This window comes from Tenrec ecaudatus, chromosome 4 (genome assembly GCF_050624435.1).
Source record: "Tenrec ecaudatus isolate mTenEca1 chromosome 4, mTenEca1.hap1, whole genome shotgun sequence".
Lineage (NCBI taxonomy): Eukaryota > Metazoa > Chordata > Mammalia > Afrosoricida > Tenrecidae > Tenrec > Tenrec ecaudatus.
This window is the reverse complement of record NC_134533.1, coordinates 135,076,367-135,094,087: the sequence shown is the minus strand read 5'-3', so window position 1 is coordinate 135,094,087 and position 17,721 is coordinate 135,076,367. Positions and strand designations below refer to the sequence as shown.

The 17,721-nt window shown below is 40.8% G+C and overlaps 1 pseudogene; it reads right to left on the bottom strand.

The window, feature by feature from the left end:
• Window positions 1-13,663: 13,663 nt before the first annotated feature.
• On the bottom strand, window positions 13,664-13,842 carry LOC142447369 (U1 spliceosomal RNA; annotated as a pseudogene).
• Window positions 13,843-17,721: the final 3,879 nt, after the last annotated feature.

Sequence of the window (17,721 nt, the reverse complement as noted above, 5' to 3'; positions counted from 1 at the left end):
GCACAAGAGTAGGTGCCCTCCCCAGAGTGCTGCGGGGACCCTGGCGGCCGCGACTCTGAGCCTGAGCAGAGGAAGGGCGCCATTGCCCCCTGCGGTTTCGCGCCAAGCCTCCTTTGCCAGCGCCATTACCCCCTGCGGTTTCGCGCCAAAAGGGCGGAGAGCGAACACCATTGTTCCCTGCAGTGTCCCGCAGCTGCCTGCGCAGCTATCCAAGGGGCCTCCCCGCGCCCGCTCACAGCCCGGGCAGATCAAACACTCCACCTGCAGGGGAGCCTGGGTCTCGGCTTTGCAGTCCCTGAGGAGCCGTCAGTGAGCTCCAGCCAGCTCTCACCACCTGGGGCCCTGTTGGGTCCCCAGTGCCAGCCCTAAGCCTGCCGCAGCCTGCCGCAGCCCGCCCCAGCCACCCCAGGAGACGGCACAGTGGCCTGAGCCTCCACACAATAAGGTTACTCCTGTCTCCCAGAAGCATGGGGCCTATTAAAGGATCAAGGAAAAATCAACAGACCACATCACTCCCAACAAAAAAATCAGAAAAACGAGGCACTTTAACAGACCTAACGTCACTCATAGAAGAAACAGATATAGATCAGCCACAAAAGGAAATCTTCAGAACTCTGCTTGCAGTAATACAGGAGCTAAGAGAAGCAAACCAAAATAAGGATGCAACGATAGAAGGGATGAAATGCACAATAGAGGGGATGAAGTCCACAATAGAGGGGATGAATACTATCCACCAAAAGGAACTGCAGAAACTAACAGAGGAGGTAGCAGAGGCCACACAAAAGGTCACAGAAGCTATATCTAGGCTTGAGGAGGCTGAGAACGGTATCAGTGAACTCGAGGACGCTCAAACCAAACGAAGCAAGCGAGAAAAACAATCAGATAGGAAAATTAAAGAAACAGAAGACAGCCTGAGATCAATGACAGATGCTATGAAGAGGAATAATATTCGAATAATCGGTCTACCAGAACACAACATAACACACAAATCGACCGCCAAGATAGCAAAGGAATTCCTGGAAGAAAATTTCCCCAACCTAACAAAGGAGAATCCGACTCTCATACAGGAAGCAGAGAGGACGCCGGCTAAGCTAAACACCAAGAAGAACACGCCAAGGCATATAATTGTAAAATTATCCAACTTAGAGGAAAAAGAGAAAATTCTACGAGCATCAAGAGAAAGGAAGACAGTCACATACAAAGGAGCGCAGGTAAGGATATGCTCAGACTTATCAGCTGAAACCATGAAGAGGAGGAGAGAATGGAGCAACATCTTCCAAAAACTGAAAGATGAAAATGCCTCCCCCAGAATCCTATACCCTGCCAAGTTATCCATTAAGATAGAGGGTAAGATAAGGGTCTTCCAGGACAAGGAAGAACACAAAAAATATACTGCAAGTCACCCGACCCTGCAGAACATACTGGCTGACTCACTATGGCCAGAAGATCAAGCTCCAACTAGAACCACCAGGAGACCACCATATAGCCCATCTCCATCTAGAAGCCAACATGCCAGCAACACGTACCAGGACAACACGGTCTCAGATGGAAAAGAGGACAGGATAGAAACCCTCCACTCAAACGCAGTACACTGATATGAAGGAAGATAGGCAAAGACCCAAAACACAAAACAGAATATGGCAACCATGAAGCCAGAGATTGTAATAATCACTTTGAATACAAATGGGCTCAATTCATATGTTAAAAGAAAGAGGCTGGAGGATTGGATTAGAAAACATAACCCATCAATCTGCTGCCTGCAAGAGACACACCTTAAGCAAGCAGACAAGCATATGCTGAGTATAAAGGGCTGGCAGAAAGTTTACCAAGCAAATGGTAACTCCAAGAAGGCAGGAGTGGCTATCTTAATCTCTGACAAAATGGATCTCAAGATCCAAAACATAAAAAGAGACAAAGAGGGACATTACATAATGCTCAAAGGCTCAGTAAACCAGGAAGCAATAAGCATACTGAATATTTACGCACCTAATAATGGTGCGGCAAATTTCGTCAAACAAACTATTAAAAAAATGACAGAAGAAATCACGGAAACAACAATAATAGTGGGGGACTTCAACACTCCACTATCAGAGAAAGACAGGTCACAGGGAAAGAAGCTCAGCAAAGAGGCCAGAGAGCTAAACAATGTAATTAGGCAACAGGGCCTGATAGACATCTATAGAGCCTTTCATCCAAAAGCAAAAGGTTTCACATTCTTCTCCAATCCACACGGATCTTTCTCAAGAATAGATCACATGCTGGGGCACAAGGCCAGCCTGAGTAAAATCAAATACATAGATATTATCCAGACGTCTTTCTCAGACCACCATGTCATAAAGCTGGAGATTAATAGAAGGGCACCCAGAAAAGCAAGGGCCACCAATTGGAGAATAAACAACGATCTCCTGCGACATGAATGGGTTAAGGTCCAGATCAGAGAGGATATCAGGAAATTTCTAGAAACTAATGAGAACGAGCATACAACATATCAAAACTTATGGGACACTGCAAAGGCAGTTATCAGAGGTAGCTTGATATCACTGAATGCATACATGAAAAAAGAAGAAAGGCGTATGACAGATATGTTAACACAAAACCTCCAACAACTAGAACAGAGTCAACAGAACTACCCCTCCAATAGCAAGAGAAAAGAAATAATAAAAATCAGGGCGGAGTTAAACCAGTGGGAAGACAAAAGAACAATGCAAAGGATTAACGCAACTAGAAGCTGGTTTTATGAAAGAATTAATAAAATTGACACTCCCCTGGCAAAGCTTACCAAAGATAGAAAGGAACAATCATCAATAGCCAGGATGAGGGATGAATCGGGGGCAATAACAACAGACCCCAATGAGATAAAAAGGATAATCACAAAGTACTATGAAGGTTTGTATTCTAATGAATTCAGAAACCTGGAAGACATGGATAAATATTTAGAAAAACAATCTATCCCTAGATTATCTGAGACAGAGATCAAGAACCTCAACAAACCCATAGCGAAGGAAGAAATAGAGAGTGTCATCAAAAACCTACCAAGGAAAAAGGCCCCAGGGCCAGATGGCTACACAGCAGAATTTTACCAAACATTCAGGGAAGAGCTGACACCGATCCTCCACAAAGTATTCCATAACATAGAAAAGAACGGCAAGCTCCCAAACTCATTTTACGAAGCCAGCATTACTTTGATACCCAAACAGGGAAAAGACCCCACAAGTGTAGAGAATTATAGACCAATATCTCTAATGAACATAGATGCAAAAATCCTTAACAAAATATTGGCCAATAGAATACAAAGGAACATCAAACATATCATTCACCACGACCAAGTAGGATTCATCCCAGCGATGCAGGGATGGTTTAACATCCGAAAATCCATCAATATCATACACCACATCGAGAAGAAAAAGGATAAAAACCATATGATAATATCCATAGATGCAGAAAAAGCATTTGACAACATCCAGCATCCATTCCTAATCAAAACACTCATGAAGATAGGATTGGAAGGTAAGTTCCTCAAGCTCATACAAGCTATCTATGAAAGACCAACAGCCAACATCATAGTCAATGGAGAAAAGACAAGAACAATACCACTGAAAAAGGGTACAAGACAAGGATGCCCCCTGTCCCCTCTTCTATTCAATATCGTTTTGGAGGTTCTGGCTAACAACATAAGACAGCGGAAGGACATCAAAGGGATCCAGTTGGGAGAGGAGGAGGTGAAACTATCGTTATTTGCAGATGACATGATCCTATACATTGAAGACCCCCAAAACTCCACAGTTGGAATACTTACAGCAATAGAGGAATACGGAAGGGTAGCAGGATACAAGATCAATAAACAGAAGTCGGTAGGGTTTCTATACACATCGGACAGGGCCATGGAAGAGGCGATTAAGAGGGAAGTACCCTTCACAGTAGCCAAGAACAAACTGAAATACCTAGGAATATACTTAACAAAAAATACTAAAGACCTTTATAAGCATAATTATAAAACCCTATTACAGGAAACCAAAAGTGACCTTCACAAATGGATGAAGCTCCCCTGCTCATGGTTAGGTAGGCTGAATATAGTAAAGATGACAGTTCTTCCTAAAGCACTCTACAAGTTCAATGCTATACCAATCCAATTACCATCAACCTTCTTCAAAGAATTGGAAAAACTGACCACCAACTTCATATGGAGAGGGAAGAAACCCAGAATTAGCAGAGAACTCCTCAAGAAGAAGGACACAATTGGAGGACTCGCCCTACCTGATTGTAATGCCTACTACATAGCTACAGTGGTCAAAACAGCATGGTACTGGCACAATGATAGACACTCAGACCAGTGGAAAAGAATAGAAAGCCCAGGAGTAAAATCATCAGCATATAGACAACTGATCTTCGACAAGGGTCCCAAAAACGTCAAGTGGGAAGCAGATGCCCTCTTTAATAAGTGGTGCTGGAAACAATGGATATCCACATGTAGAAAGTTGAAACAAGACGTCTACCTCACCCCATGCACAAGAATACACTCAAGGTGGATCACAGATCTAGAAGTCAAACCCCAAACCATCAGGACCATTAAGGAAGGAATCGGGACTAATCTCAGAGCACTGGCCCAGGGAGCACATAGGCTCAACTGCAACAGGGAAGGGGACACACACAGGTGATCTGGAAATCGACAAATGGGATCTAATAAGAATAAAACACCTATGCACCTCGAAAGACTTTGCCAAGAGGGTGACAAGGCAACCCACAGACTGGGAGAAGATTTTTAGTAATGACACGTCAGACAAAGGGCTCATTACTAAAATCTACAACACCATCATGACCTGCAAAAAGAGGAAAACAGTTAACCCCCTAAGGAAGTGGGCAAAAGAAATGAGAAGAACTTTCACTAGAGAGGAGATCAATATGGCCAATAAATATATGAGAAAGTGCTCGAAGTCCCTTGCCATAAGAGAAATGCAAATCAAAACAACCATGAGATACCACCTAAAACCCCTCAGGCTAGCTCAGATCAGTAAATCAGAGAGCAACAAGTGTTGGAGGGGCTGTGGTGAAATAGGAACCCTCCTCCACTGCTGGTGGTCGTGCAGATTTGTACAGACACTGTGGAAAGCAATCTGGCGATACCTAAAGAAAATGGAAATTGATCTACCTTACGACCCAGCCATCCCTCTACTGGGCATATACCCGGTTGAAGCAGCAAATAAAACACGACCAGTCATATGCGCTCCAATGTTTATTGCGGCACAATTCACAATAGCAAAGACTTGGAAACAGCCTAAGTTTCCATCGATAGACGAGTGGATTAGCAAACTTTGGCACATACACACAATGGAGTATTATGCAGCACTAAAAAGCACCGATGAGCACATGAAACACGTTATTTCATGGGAAGAGCTGGAAGGAATTATGTTAAGCGAGGTAAGCCAGACCCAAAGGGACAGGTACAACATGAGTCCCCTGAGGTAAGTACAATCAGCATGACAGAAATGGGGCATTAATCCACCCAAGGGGAGGGTATGGTTTATATCTCCACAGGGAAAGTGGGACCAGACTTCAACCCAGTGTCGCAAGGTGTGAATGCAATATCCCGGCGTGGAGGACGGAACCGGTGGAGAGGTCTGGGAAGCTGGCCCCAGCACCATAAATTAAGTGGATTCCTGCCCCTCCCCCGAAAAGAACTTGTTCCAAAGGACGACATTGACCCTGCAGCTATGGGAGATGGACATATTTGATCAGAGCACACGGGAGCAGATGAAGGGGCAGGAGGAGAGAGTGGAGCACAGCCTGGCCCACCAGGCCGTGTTGATGATGTTCCTGAGTAGAGCAGCCAGTCCACAGAGAGAACAACATGGCTGGCCCTACTATGAGACATGATGCCCCTCAGTGACTAAGGGCGATACAAGGGACAGCACCGGAGACACAGTGTGGGAATTGCACCTGACCTGATCCCACCACACCGAGGCAAATCACTGAGGGAGTGCAGCGGAACAGCAAGGGAATGGAGTGGCAAGGTCCCCAGGGAATGCTGAAAGTGGACTTTGGGGCCAGGGCGTGGTGCCCCAACAGACTGGACTGGAAAACGCTCCTAAGGGCCAGCAAAGATCCCTGAACTAACTACAAGCTTTTCTCTTGTGAACTGTTTTGTTCTGTTCTTTTTCAGTGGTTTGTTTTGGTTGTTTTGTTGTCTGGTTGTATACTGTTGCTTTGTGTTCCTCTGTCTAGTGTTCGTGCATGTTAGTGACTCCACAGGTCTGTCTGAATAGGACAGGCTGGAAGAACTATCTGGATGAAAAACAACGGGACCGACAGTTCCGGGGGGACTTGGGGTGGGGGTAGGGGGGGTAAGGAAGTGGTGTTAACAAACCCAGGGACAAGGGAAAAACATGGGACCCCAAAGGGTAGAGAAGGGGGAGTGGCAGGCCTGATGGGAAATGATCAAGGGTAAGGTTGCTTAGAGAAGAGGTATACTCTAGCCCAGGTGGCGATGAAGCATGGTGGTAGGGCAGGAGGAAGGTCAAGGGAGATGGAGGAAAGAGCTAGGAGTCAAAGGGCATTCATGGAGGTCTAGACAAAGACATGTACATGCAAATATATATAGGAGGTTGGGGAAATAGATCTTTGTGTCTATATTTATAGGTCAAGTATTAAGGTGGCGGAAGGACCTTGGGCCTCTACTCAAACACTCCCTCTATGCATGAATACCTTCTTTTATTAAATTGGAACTCTATGATGCTCACTCTCCCGACACAACGGCTGGAGCCAAAGTGGGTGAGCAAGTAAATGTGGTGAAGAAAGCTGATGGTGCCCGGCTATCAAAAGAGATAGTGACTGGGGTCTTAAAGGCTTGAAGATAAACAAGCGGCCATCTAGCTCAGAAGCAACAAAGTCCACATGGAAGAACACACCAGCCTGTGTGATCGAGTGGTCCCAAAGGGATCAGTTACCAGGCATCAAAGAACAAAAAATCATATCATAGACTACACACCTCCATGATAGGATCGCTGAAGACAAATGGGTGCACAAGCAAATGTGGTGAAGAAAGCTGATGGTGCCCGGCTATCAAAAGAGATAGTGTCTGGGGTCTTAAAGGCTTGAAGGTGAACAAGCGGCCATCTCGCTCAGAAACAAATAAGCCCACATGGAAGAAGCACACCGGCCAGTGCGATCACGAGGTGCCCAAGGGACCAGATATAAGGCATCATGCAAAAAAAAAAAAAAAGATATAAGTGTGTGTATGTATGTGTATATATGTGTATATGTATATATGTATGTGTATATATATATTATATTAAATGAAGGGGGAAGTGCAGAGTGGAGACCCAAGGCCCAAGTGTCGGCCAATGGAGATCCCCTCATAGAGGGGCTTAGGAGAGGAGATGGGTTAATTAGGGTGTGAGGTAGTATCGATGAAGAACACAGCTTTCCCCCAGATCCTGGATGCTTCCTCCCCCCAACTACCATGATCCGAATTCTACCTTGGAGGGCTGGATAGGACAGAGGCTGTACACTGGTACATATGAGGGTTGGAGGTACAGGGAATCCAGGGTGGATGATACCTGCAGGACCAAGGGCGTGAGGGACGATGCTGGGAGAGTGGAGGGTGAGTGGGTTGGAAAGGGGGAACTGATTACAAGGAGCCACATGTGACCTCTTCCCTGGGAGAGGGACAGCAGAGAAGGGGGGAAGGGAGACCCTGAATAGGGCAAGATATGACAAAATAACGAGGTATAAATTACCAAGGGCATATGAGGGAGGGGGGAAAGGGGAGGGAGGGGGGGTAAAAAGAGAACCTGATGCAAGGGGCTTAAGTGGAGAGCAAATGCCTTGAGAATGATTGGGGCAGGGAATGTATGGATGTGCTTTATACAATTGATGTATGTATATGTATGGATTGTGGTAAGAGCTGTTGGAGTCCCTAATAAAATGTAAAAGAAGAAAAGAGAAAAAAATGATTAGGCCAAAGACTGTACAGATGTGCTTTATACAATTGATGTATGTATATGTATGAACTGTGAAAAGAATTGTATCAGCCCCAATAAATTGTTTAAAAAAAATTGTATGTTACATTTTCATTAATTTCACTTCTTTAATGTTGAGTTTTTAGTGTGAAAAAAATGAAAACATGGTTATCAACCCAAATGAAAAATAATGAAAGTGTAAAGAAAACAAACGGCACCGAAAAATCACCTTTTCCCCTGTATGGTTAGGTTGCCATTTCTTCTTGGCTCCCTCCTTTCTAATTTCCCTCCTTTCAGATATCCAGATAGCTGCACGTAAGAAAAACACTTTCAGAAGGTATTTTGATTTAAATCATTATCACTCCCAATGTTTAAGCATTAAAACCTAATTGAAATGCCATAATGCTTAGTTTTAAATTGGTGATTGAAATACACAAAACTTAATGTACTTTAAATTTTTCTTTACATCATGTACCCCTATACCAAGAAACAGAAAATATTGTTTTAGATTTACCTATCAAATCAACACATTATTCATTAATTCAAAAATTAGCTATTTGAGTTTCTTTTTTGTCAAATGATTGAAGATTTAAACTTATTTCCTTTCTAATATCATGGTATGCTACTTGAGCTTCCGAGACATATAGGAGAATGCTGCTTACAGTGATTACTAGCCAAATGGACCATTGCAGAATTACAAGATATATTGGGAAATCTCCCCACCCTGGTGCCAGATCTTGGGGTGGGGGGGAGTATTTTGAAACAAGAGGAAGTAAACAAACCAACAACAGCAAAATCATTGAAAAGATTGACCTCTAAATAATTACATCTCTAGGTTTCCAAAAGGGTCAACTTGGGTTTGATAAATGCTTTGATTCTGTTAAGAAACTTGGTGGTACAGTGGGTTAAATATTGGGTTGCTAACAGCAAAGTCAGTGGTTCAAGTTCACTAGCAGTTCCATGGTAAAAATTGAAGTTGTTTATTCTTGTAAAGAGGTACAGTTTCAAAACCTTAAGGAGTAGTGCTACAGTATCCTATAGGGTCACAATGAGTAGGAATCAACTTGATGGCTGTGGGTTTGATTTTGCTTGACCAATCCTGGGTCAAGTGAACTTGGGTATTGATTTCTTATCATTCTTCTGTCCTTGATATGCAGAAGAAATTTAACCTCTTGGATGGTGCCATTTGTTTTGTTGTCATGGTATGTATGAGTATTTGTTGGCATTTCTTTTTAAGAAATTCAAACATTGTTCTGAAGCAGAGAATTTTCTTCCATACGATCTTTTCTCCTGGTTGTTGTCCTTCAGTCAATCCTGACTCATGGCAATACCATGTGTTGTAGGATAGAACTGCTCCATAGGGTTTTTTAAAAAAATCATTTTATTGGGGGCTCGTACAATACTTATCACAATACATACATGCATCCATTGTGTCCAGCACATTTGTTGCCTTCATCATTCTCAAAACACTTGCTTTCTATTTGAGCCCTTAATAGCAACTCCTAATTTTCCCCCCTCCCTCCCTCCAACCCCCCCCTCCATCATGAACCCTTGATAATTTATAAATTATTATTTTTTGTCATATCTTACATTGTCTGACATCTCCCTTCACCCGCTTTTCTGTTGCCCATCCCCCAGGAGGAGGTTATATGTAGATCTTTGGAATAGGTTCTCCCTTTCTATCCCACCTTGCCTCCACCCTCCTGGTATCACCACTCTCACCACAGGTCCTGAAAGGGTCATCTGTCCTGGATTCCCTGTGTTTCCAGTTCCTATCATAGGGTTTTAAATGTTAGGACCTTTTGGAAGTAGACCAGCAAGCCTTTCTTTTGAGGCACTCTGAATATCTTAAAACCACCAATCTTTGGATAATAGTCAAACACAGTAAAAATTTGAAAGAGCTAGTAAAGAAGATAAGTCTTTAAATACAGAGCTCCTCAGAGACACCTTTCTCTTGGCCCTGGAGGGTGTGTGTGTGTGTGTGTGCATGTGTGTTGGGTTGGGGGGCGTTCTACAGGGTGGGGAAATCTATGACTTGTAACCTTCCAGAAACTATTATGATTTAATTTGCTGGTAGATCTCGAAAGGTATTAGAGCATGGTCCCCTTAGTATTGAGAGCTCTGAAAGCCCATAGGAAACAATAATACTCTTGAAATTAAAACAAAACAAAACAATTGCAAACGATTTTATGAAGATCATTTGCATGAGATGCAAATAGTCAAATTATGCCTTAGGTGAAAGGTTTGGGAGTTTCATGTCAGACACTTGCTTTTTATCTTTCTATTTATAAAAGCAAGGCAAGGAAGCTATACTTTTTCTTGTTTTCCAGAAAAGTATCAGAACGTTGTTAATTCTGGTAGAGTAAGCATGGCAGGAAAAGGAAAAATAAAATTTTAAGTATAATGTTGCATGCTGGAAACACAGATTGGCAAACATATGGGGTTTTGGCATCTGGACAGAAGCCTTCATAACCATCTGCTTCTTAGAGGTTATTTTAGCTTTTTTTTTTTTTTTTAAGCAGTTCCAGTGATTCACAGATCTGGGCTAACAATTTTCAGCAAACAGCTCAAGAGGGCACAGCTCTAAAGAGGCAGTTACTGAGGACTTCTGTGCATGTATTAGTTCTTTTGTTCTGGGGGTGAGACACCTATGGGGTCTTACCTGTATTTCATTGTCATGGCAGCAGTTAGTTCCTCATACTCACGCGCCTTCACCATTTTCCTCACCAGATGACACTCATTTTGTACTTTCGTACTTTGTAGTTAATTTGGTATATTTCCTCCTCTGAGTCTCGAGCTTCGAAGAACACGTGAAAGGAGACTTCCATGTGCTCTGCTGCTCTCCTCAATCTGGAGTTGTTGTCAGTACCACTGAGTCACGGCCGCCCTATTTCTGTCCAGCAGAAACGGACACTGACACCTCACGTGTGTAATTGAACGCACTGTTGCAGCTGGTGTGCCAAATCATCTTGCTCGGGGTCTTAGTCTTTTTCACTCACCTAGCATGCTGTCTTTCTCTTCTGATCAATTGTTAACTTCTAGTTGTATTTGACTTTCTCCTCTGTTCCTATCAGGAAAAACTTAATACAGTCGATACCATAGAGTTGATGCTAACTCAGAGTGATGCGAAAAACAAGGTAGCACTGCCTCTCTGCATTTCCAAGTCTGTAACTTTTTGTTGTTGTTGTTGCAACTTTTCAATTCATTCATAAACACTAGTCCTCGCCCCCGCCCTGGGCCAAACATGCTAACTCTTTATGGGAGTAGGAAATCTTGTCTTTCTCTCTCAGACCAATGTGCAGTTTTGAACTGCTGACCTTGAGATTAGAAGCCCAACATATAACCACTAGTGCATAAGGGCTACTTTTGTTCTGATAGCACCGGATAATTGTGCTACTTTTGGCATGTTTTTTAGTGGTCACACGATAAGAATGTGCATGTTGTTGTAAAAAGTTGTTTAATACAAGGTTATTGTGGTTGATCAGAAATTAAAGCATTTACAAGTTTGATGTATTAGGGATAAACGATATCAATTTTCATCATAAAATATGGCTTGTTGAGTCTTTACAATGTGTCAGATAAAGAGACAAACATTTTCAATGTAAACAATTGGTGACCCGATATCTCTGATGAACGTGGAAAGTGGGTTCAGCCCTTTGAGGGATCAGACTGGACAAGGACACTTTAAATGCATATGTCCTTGGATTGCACACCGTTTCCCCATTCTTATTCTAGATTTATGGCCTACATATTCTATATCAATATTACCAATATGAATAAGGCTAAATATGTAAATTGCAAAAGTACTTGTAGTAGAAAAATTCAAATGGTTACTTAAATGGTAGTACATGAGGTTTTCTCTAGAGAAGCTAAATCAGCAGCACTTATATACGCACATAAAGAAAGAAATTTATATCACCCAAAAGAAGGCTCACAGAACTTTAGAAGCAGCGAAGTCTAGTTTGGTGGCAGTCCTGTGTGTCAGATATGAAAGTTGGAGGGCTTTCCTGACTCGCATGGTGAACAGCTGGTCAATTTGGAGGTAGATCAGTTGATCAGTCTTTAAGGCAAACATTAAAAGCTACTGTTTGTTCTCTGGAGTGGCAGACAGTAAGCCTGGCCTTTGGCTCAAGTCCAAAGACCCGGAGCTGGATGTTGCAGATACAGAATTCACAGCAGCAAGAAGACAGACAGATGAATTTTGCATAGTTTCTATGCATATATGCAAAGTATGTGATATGCCGGAGGAAATATCACCAGGCTATGACTTGAGAGAGAGGTTATGCTCCACCCATATATTCTTAGAGGAGCAGCCTTGTTGACCTAACTATCACAGCCAGATAGTAGGAAAGGGTTAAATACATTTTAGAAACACTGTACTATGGAATATGATACAGCTATTTTGTCAAGGGATATCTAGGACTAGCAAGAAAAAATGTTCATATTATTAAGTAGAAACAAAGTCAAACACTATATTTCAGAAGTGTATAATCTAATTTTTAGTCTCTGTACACACACACACAAGCAAACACACACACACATATTCATACCCTGGTGGCATAATGGTTAGCAGTTCAAAACTACCAGGAACTCCATGGGAGAAAGACAGAACTTTCTACTCCTGTAAACAGTTACTATCCCAGAAACTCACATGGCCAATTCTCGCCCCGTTTATAGGACATTATGAATTGATAGTATTGAGTTTGTTTATATATATATATATATATTTGTTGATATATCATATATATATACCAAATGTCAATATATCACATTATAATATCAACTTAAATATATTATATATACCATAATAAAATTGACAAAATACATGTGTGTTATATATATACCATATATGTGTGTCTCTCTATATATATGTGCATACATAGATGCTGTGGTAATTACATAATTTCATGCTAACTTGAAGATATTTAATAATATAGGGGTGGTATTCAACCTCTCAATCAAGAAACAGCCTGATGGTGCCTCCTTGTGACTGTGGCCATCTAATAAGGAGGGTTCTGGGAACCTTCACTTCACTCTCTCTGCCTTCACCTTCCTGCTGGTTGACTTTGGTTGCTGACAGGGCCGTGTGATGCATCCACTGCCATTGGATCCACACAACTTTGTATGTACCAACCTGTGTTGTTCCTGCAGTCTGTCTTCTCTCTCTCATGCTCTTTATGACTTTACTATAATCTTTATATATATCTTAACCATAAAATTGGGCTTACTGAACCTGTGATTAGTTGTGGGGGGCTGGCATTTCCCCCCACAAATATATGAAATATATAAAAACCAAATCACAATATCAGACCCTAATGTTAAATTGGTGATTTCTATGCAGAAGCCAATTTTAAATAAAGTTTCTAAAAATTCTTATGTATTCATCTCTTGCCAGATGAAGACTGAAATTTGGAAATAAGCCATCCACAATTTATCATAAAGGTTCATGGATGAGACTATAGAGTCAAATATCTCTTACATCCAATTGAAGGTCATATTGGCACTTGATGATTTTATCCATCAAATGTATTTGTTGATTATCATGGGATGTCTAGTGTCATGAATAGGAGAGGGATCTGACTTCGGAACGATGGCTTTGTGCTGCAACGAGAGAGGAAGTTTTCCATAAAAAGGTCCTTGACTTAATGATCTCCTCTGAAATAGATTTGCTGCCACCATATTATCTGTACTTATGCTCTGGTAGTACGTTGAGACAATGTATGTTTGTTTTTTTATTTTTCTTTCTTTCCCCACTACCACAAATTATACAGTCAAGTTTCCCACATTTGGGAAAGCACAGGGGTCAGCACATCTGGAGTACAATGGATGAGCCTTGTCATGGGAAACTGCCTTGGTGATCATGGTTCCTCCTCTGACAGGTAAGTGTACAACTTATGTTTTATTAGATACTGTGACCTTAATGTGCTCTTGGTTCCTGGGAATCTCATGATCTTTAGTTATTGAAAGGAATTTCTCTTTATAACATTTGGTAAGCTAAAAAAGGGAAGATTCTATGATTCTAAGTAATTTTTCTGTGTAGCACATTGTGGTAGTGTTTTTAAGAAGAGTGGAGAGAGCATCTGATAATCTCTATTTTCACAGGTGGAAGGAAAATCACCAACATCGGCATAAACTATCCAAGGCTTATTCCTGAGAGGCTGAGGTCAGACATGCTCTCACTCTCTAACCTTCTTGCTAATTTTGGCATCAGCTCTTTCTTCCATAACACATTTAACTTCTGTCATTGCAATGACCACATAGAACTTGCAGAACATATTCACAATTATAAGGTGTATGAGGGAAGTTAATAGGATCAAGAATGCTAAAGATACAGTTCTTCTGGTCAAGCCAGACTCTTATCAGCTGTGTCCACAGACAGACTTCTTACTGGTCCTTGCTGTCTCAGACATATGGCCCCTTGTCTCTGCCCTGCTTAGGCAATGCTATAAAACTCCTTTACCTATGATCAGGGCCCGTGATAGTGTGTTTGGTACAAGTTGGGTTGCTAACCACAAGGTCAACAGTTCCAGTCCATCAATGACTCAGTCAGTAAAAGATGAATATTTCTACTCCCATAGGATCTACAGTGTCAGAAACAGTCAGAAGCAGTTTTACTCTGTCCTAATTGTTTGCTGTGAGTTGGAATCGACTCGATGTCAGTGAGTTTGGTTTTGGGTTTATAAAATTACAGCCTTGGGAAGTTCTACTCTCTCCAAGTAATTGACTCATGGTAGTGGGTTTATTGATTGGTTAGCTTATAAATGCCCAAACAACACTCTACCTATAAATCTCAGCCTGAAGATGCTCAACTCTAGCTCTGTGAGCCAGTAAACCTAGCTCCCCAAAGAAGTGCCTGGATGCACCCAACTCCACAAACAAGCCTCTTAGCTAAAGACACCGAGCTTTACTTAGTGTGTGAACTAAAGAGCTCACCATTCCATTGAGTATTCTGGCTTTACTGCTTCTCCGGTGTCATGGATTTCTGTCCCTGGGTCAAAAGATGCTTTCCAATTTTGAGATGGTTTATTTTAAATGCTCATTAGAGACCCAACTTTTAATAATCACAATTAATATTGCTGAAAAACTCTGGAAAACATATCAGCTGGAAATGATGGCTTTTCTTACTCAGGCCCTTCAGAAGAAGGGTCATTTTGTGGGAGTTATAAGGATTATGGCTAGTAGGACCATGGTGATTCATTCACCCCACTGCAGAGAGCTATAAAGAAAATCTCAAGAAAACTCTGTATCTCTAAGGAAGTAGTAGTGTCATGTAGTGAATGCCAGAACTATGCATTTTGGTATATTTACTGAAGTTAGATTTTAATTTGTTTGCAGTTTTCAAAGAACTAAGGAGTGAGTAAGAGATTGCATCATTATCGTTACCAGGTATTTTACGTTCATTTTTAACTTGATTTTTAAAAACCCAAACATACACTAGAAGAGAGAAACTAGTATAACAACCCCCCAGGAACCTTTCATTCAACTTCATAGATCCACATATTTTTTATTTGTCCTCATTTCTTTTCTGATTTACTTTTAAGCTATCCTAGCCATCATATTGTTTACCCGGTATATGGTCATTGAAAACAAAGTTAAGTTCAAAGATATGCCTATATACTCATTAAGAAAGTTTCATCTACTGTTCTACTGTATCATTACTTGAAATTTCACATTAAAAAAGTAGTTTTTAATGTTGTGATTTAAGGCAAACAACATAAGCGATCACACAACACATTAATATAATAAACACTGAGAAGAAAGATAATTTGTACAATAATAGATGTTAGGACATTTTAAGAAGTAAAATTACAGTATACAAGTGGTCATGCTCCTTTTGTTAACTGCTATATTTCTTTTTAAAATGAATTAGTTACAGAATCCTGACATGATACATACAAAAGTTCCGTATATTGTATTATTGCCTATTAGCTAAGACATAGCAACAATCAATGCAGTTTTTAATATTTGCTCATAAGGGAAATTGTAGAGTTATTTTCAAGATAATTAAGTTTATTTATTATCTGTATCTCTTGTACTCAGCAAAATATATGAATCAAAAATATAAATACCTTTTATTGGGCTTCCTTCCTTTATTTATAGTTCTTATTAATAATGCAGTAACTATAAATCTAGCCTGTAAACCAGTTTCAAAGTCAATGGTGACTATTTTGTCTCTTTCTCACTCATCCAGCTCATCCAGTTAGACAAGGTTGACAGAATCCTCAGCCCATTTGCAAGTAGCTGTGCCTGTTTGTATTTTCTCTCTCTTGCACTGTGCCAGCTCCTGGCATGTTCTAAATTCTCCAGCCTGCAGAGATGACCTTGACCATTAAGGTTTCAATAAAGCCAGATCCAACTTCACCCAGACTCTTTCAATTTCAACATTAAATTTATTATTGTTTTCTCATGCTTTGTTCTTCTGTCTTAACAAATGATCAACTCTTGGGAATTCTATTATTTCCCAGATTAGCATTGTTCTATCCTGGACACCACCCAGGCAGTTGTACCTAACAAAGGATTAGCCTCACAAGACTTCCTACATGGTTGATTTTACTGGTATTGGGGAGTGATTCAAGAATAATTACTGTATCACACTCCAATCATCTCTTGGATGTCTCTGTAGTTTTACAATGAACTAAAGATCTATCTCACTCACATGGTATCCAGTCCTTGATTTATTTCTTGTCTCTCTTCTTTCTTAGACCATTCATCATATACTTTCCCTTAAAGTTTAAACCTAGCACCTACGAAGATTCATTTCTTACAGGGAATGGAAAATGTTCAGAAGGCTGCTCAGAATTATAGAGATTGAATAGCCATACAAAGATCTCTGCACTCATTTTTGAACACAAAACAAAGTCCCTTTACCACTTAGTCAATTTAACCTTTTTGGTATTTCTAATTGTTAATATTTTCTTTACAGTTTACCCAAGTTTAAATCTACAATGTTTATGAATTAGTCTTGGCTTCATTTTCTGGAGTATCCCATGACAGGCTTAACTATTCTTTCAAAGAACATTTCAGATATTTTAAAATAATCCTAATTAATGTCCTTATTAATAAATCATTCCTCTCAAGTTAGCTATCTTTTGTTTCTTCAATAATGTTATGTGTTAGCTTCCAAACCTGAACATATATTTTTCAAACAGTGGTGTTATAAGACTTGCCGGTGTTAATCAGTTTTATTTTTCATTGTGACAAAATTATCTCTGAAGTCTAATCTTTTCTTTTCCAACTTGGTTTCCTTCAGGGTGCTAGTATGTTACCGAGTGGCCACAGGATTAATTTTCTCTCTCTTTCTTGCCTAGTGTCTCTTCCTGGCCCCCTCTGCCTTTACTAGGATGACTTTGGCTTTCCAGGTCTCAGTGGAAAGGCAGTCGAGGTAAGGGGCAAGAAAGTGTACATTTGGCTTCCACTAAGGAAATCTGATCTTAGTTTCCCCTAGAGTTGGGAGATGCTTAAAACTGATTGCTTCCCTCTCATGGGAGCATCTGTGGGCATATTATCTGTGTTCCCAGGCTACAATCTCTTGACATGGTAAAAAAAAAATTCCTTAAAAGGGGTGCTTATAGCCTACACTTCCCACCTTATCTCCAGTCTCTCATGAGACAACTTTATGAACTCATTTTTTATCTTGTCATTAGTAATGCAGTCATTTTCTAAACACTGACTCATTTTTATTACCACAAAGGATTTCACAAGCATCTTTTCTAAAGTTAGCCAGACACCGTAAACATGAAATTCAAGGAACTGCTTGGAGTGATAC